Consider the following 3327-nt stretch of genomic DNA (forward strand, 5'->3'; position numbering starts at 1 on the left):
GGCATTGTGCCTTTTGAACTTAATTTCGATGCAATTTCTGAGCTTCATCGTCAAAAAGAAGGTCCAACGGATACAGTAAACCTGAAGTGAAAAATCGGGATCTAAAACTGGACTCACAGGAGAGGTTCAAATCATGGAAAGTCAGAGTGTCAGTCCTCTTGTACTTAAGTCGGCATTATACATTTTGTATTGAATTCGGATGCAATTTCTGTGTTTCATTGTCATTAAGAAGGTCCAAGGTATACAGTAAACCTGAAGTGAAGCATCGGAATCTAAAACTGGACTCACAGGGGCGGTTCAATTCATAGAGAGTGGAAGTGTCAGTCCTCTAGTACTTAAGTCGGCATTGTGCCTTTTGTATTAAATTCGGATGCAATTGCTGTGTTTCATCGTCAATAAGAAGGTCCAAGGTATACAGCAAACCAGATATGAAGCATTGGAATCCAAAACTGGGCTCACAGGAGAGATTAAAATCATAGAAAGTGAGAGTGTCTATCCTCTCGTACTTAAGTCGGCATTTTGCCTTTTGTATTAAATTCGGATGCGATTTCTGTGTTTCATCGTCAATAAGAGGGTCCAAGGGATACAGTAAACCTGAAGTGAAGCATCGGAATCTAGAACTAGACTCACAGGAGAGGTTCAAATCATAGAAAGGTAGTGTGTCAGTCCTCTTGTACTTAAGTTGGCATTGTGCCTTTTGTATTAAATTCGGATGCAATTTCTGTGCTTCATCGTCAAAAAGAAGGTCCAACGGATACAGTAAACCTGAAGTGAAAAATCTGAATCTATGACTGGACTCACAGGAGAGGTTCAAACCATAGAAAGTGAGAGTGTCAGTCCTCTTGTACTTAAGTCGGCATTGTGACTTATGTATTAAATTCGGATGCAATTTCTGTGTTTCCTCGTCAATATGAAGGTCCAAGGGATACAGTAAACCGGAAGTGAAGCATCGGAATCTAAAACTGGACTCACAGGAGAGGTTCAAATCATGGAAAGTTAGAGTGTCAGTCCACTTGTACTTAAGTCGGCATTGTGCCTTTTGAATTTTTATTCCGATGCAATTACTGTGTTTCTTCATCATTAAGAAGTTCCAAGGTATACAGTAAACCTGTAGTGAAGCATCGGAATCTAAAACTTGACCCACAGGAGAGTTTCAAATCATAGAATGTTAGAGTGACAGTCCTCTTGTACTTAAGTCGGCATTGTGCCTTTTGTATTAAATTCCGATGCAATTTCTGTGTTTCATCGTCAATAAGAAGGTTCAAGGGATACAGTAAACCTGAAGTGAAGCATCGGAATCTAAACCTGGACCCACAGGAGAGGTTCAATACATAGAAAGTGGGAGTGTCAGTCCTCCAGTACTTAAGTCGGCATTGTGCCTTTTGAATTAAATTCGAATGCAATTTCTGTGCTTCATCGTCAATAAGAAGGTCCAAGGGATACAGTAAACCTGAAGTGACGCATCGGAAACTAAAACTGGACACACTGGAGAGGTTAAAATCACAGAAAGTTAGAGTGTCAGTCCTTTTGTACTTAAGTCGGCATTGTGCCTTTTGTATTAAATTCCGATGCAATTTCTGTGTTTTATCGTCAATAAGAAGGTCCCAGGTATACAGGAAACCTGAAGTGAAGCATCGGAATCTGAAACTAGACTCACAGGAGTGCTTCAAATCATAGAAAGTGAGAGTGTCAGTCCTCTAGTACTTAAGTCGGCATTGTGCCTTTTGTATCAAATTCGGATGCAATATCTGTGTTTCAGGATCAATAAGAAGGTCCAAGGTATACAGTAAACCAGAAGTGAAGCATCGGAATCTAAAACTGGGCTCACGGGTGAGGTTCAAATCATAGAAAGTTAGAGTGTCAGTCCTCTTGTACTTAAGTCGGCATTGTGCCTTTTGAATTTATATCGGATGCAATTTCGTTGTTTCATCGTCAATAAGAAGGTCCGAGGTACACAGGAAACCTGAAGTGAAGCATCGGAATCTAAAACTGGACTCACAATAAAGGTTCAAATCATAGAAAGTAAGAGTGTCAGTTTTCTTGTACTAAAGTCGGCATTGTGCCTTTTGAATTTAATTTCGATGCAAATTCTGAGCTTCATCGTCAAAAAGAAGGTCCAACGGATACAGTAAACCTGAAGTGAAAAATCGGAATCTAAAACTGGACTCACAGGAGAGGTTCAAATCATGGAAAGTGAGAGTGTCAGTCCTCTTGTACTTAAGTCGGCATTATGCATTTTGTATTAAATTCGGATGCAATTTCTGTGTTTCATCGTCATTAAGAAGGTCCAAGGTATACAGTAAACCTGAAGTGAAGCATCGGAATCTAAAACTGGACTCACAGGGGCGGTTCAATTCATAGAGAGTGAAAGTGTCAGTCCTCTTGTATTTATGTCGGCATTGTGCCTTTTGTGTTAAATTCGGATGCAATTGCTGTGTTTCATCGTCAATAAGAAGGTCCAAGGTATACAGCAAACCAGATGTGAAGCATTGGAATCCAAAACTGGGCTCACAGGAGAGGATAAAATCATAGAAAGTCAGAGTGTCTATAATCTCGTACTTAAGTTTTCATTATGCCTTTTGTATTAAATTCGGATGCGATTTCTGTGTTTCATCGTCAATAAGAGGGTCCAAAGGATACAGTAACCCTGAAGTGAAGCATCGGAATCTAGAACTGGACTCACAGTAGAGGTTCAAATCATAGAAAGGTAGAGTGTCAGTTCTCTTGTACTTAAGTTGGCATTGTGCCTTTTGTGTGAAATTCAGATGCAATTACTGTGTTTCATCGATAACAAGAGGGTCCAAGGGATATAGTAAACCTGAAGTGAAGCATCGGAATCTAAAACTGGACTCACAGGAGAGGTTCAAAACATAGAGAGGTAGAGTGTCAGTCCTATTGTACTTAAGTCGGCATTGTGCTTTTTGAATTTAATTCCGATGCAATTTCTGTGCTTCATCGTCAAAAAGAAGGTCCAACGGATACAGTAAACCAGAAGTGAAAAATCTGAATCTATGACTGGACTCACAGGAAAGGTTCAAACCATAGAAAGTGAGAGTGACAGTCCTCTTGTACTTAAGTCGGCATTGTGCCTTTTGTATTAAATTCCGATGCAATTTCTGTGTTTCATCGTCAATAAGAAGGTTCAAGGGATACAGTAAACCTGAAGTGAAGCATCGGAATCTAAACCTGGACCCACAGGAGAGGTTCAAAACATAGAAAGTGGGAGTGTCAGTCCTCCAGTACTTAAGTCGGCATTGTGCCTTTTGAATTAAATTCGAATGCAATTTCTGTGCTTCATCGTCAATAAGAAGGTCCAAGGGATACAGT

The sequence above is a fragment of the Schistocerca americana genome, unplaced genomic scaffold (assembly GCF_021461395.2).
Source record: "Schistocerca americana isolate TAMUIC-IGC-003095 unplaced genomic scaffold, iqSchAmer2.1 HiC_scaffold_16, whole genome shotgun sequence".
Classification (NCBI taxonomy): domain Eukaryota; kingdom Metazoa; phylum Arthropoda; class Insecta; order Orthoptera; family Acrididae; genus Schistocerca; species Schistocerca americana.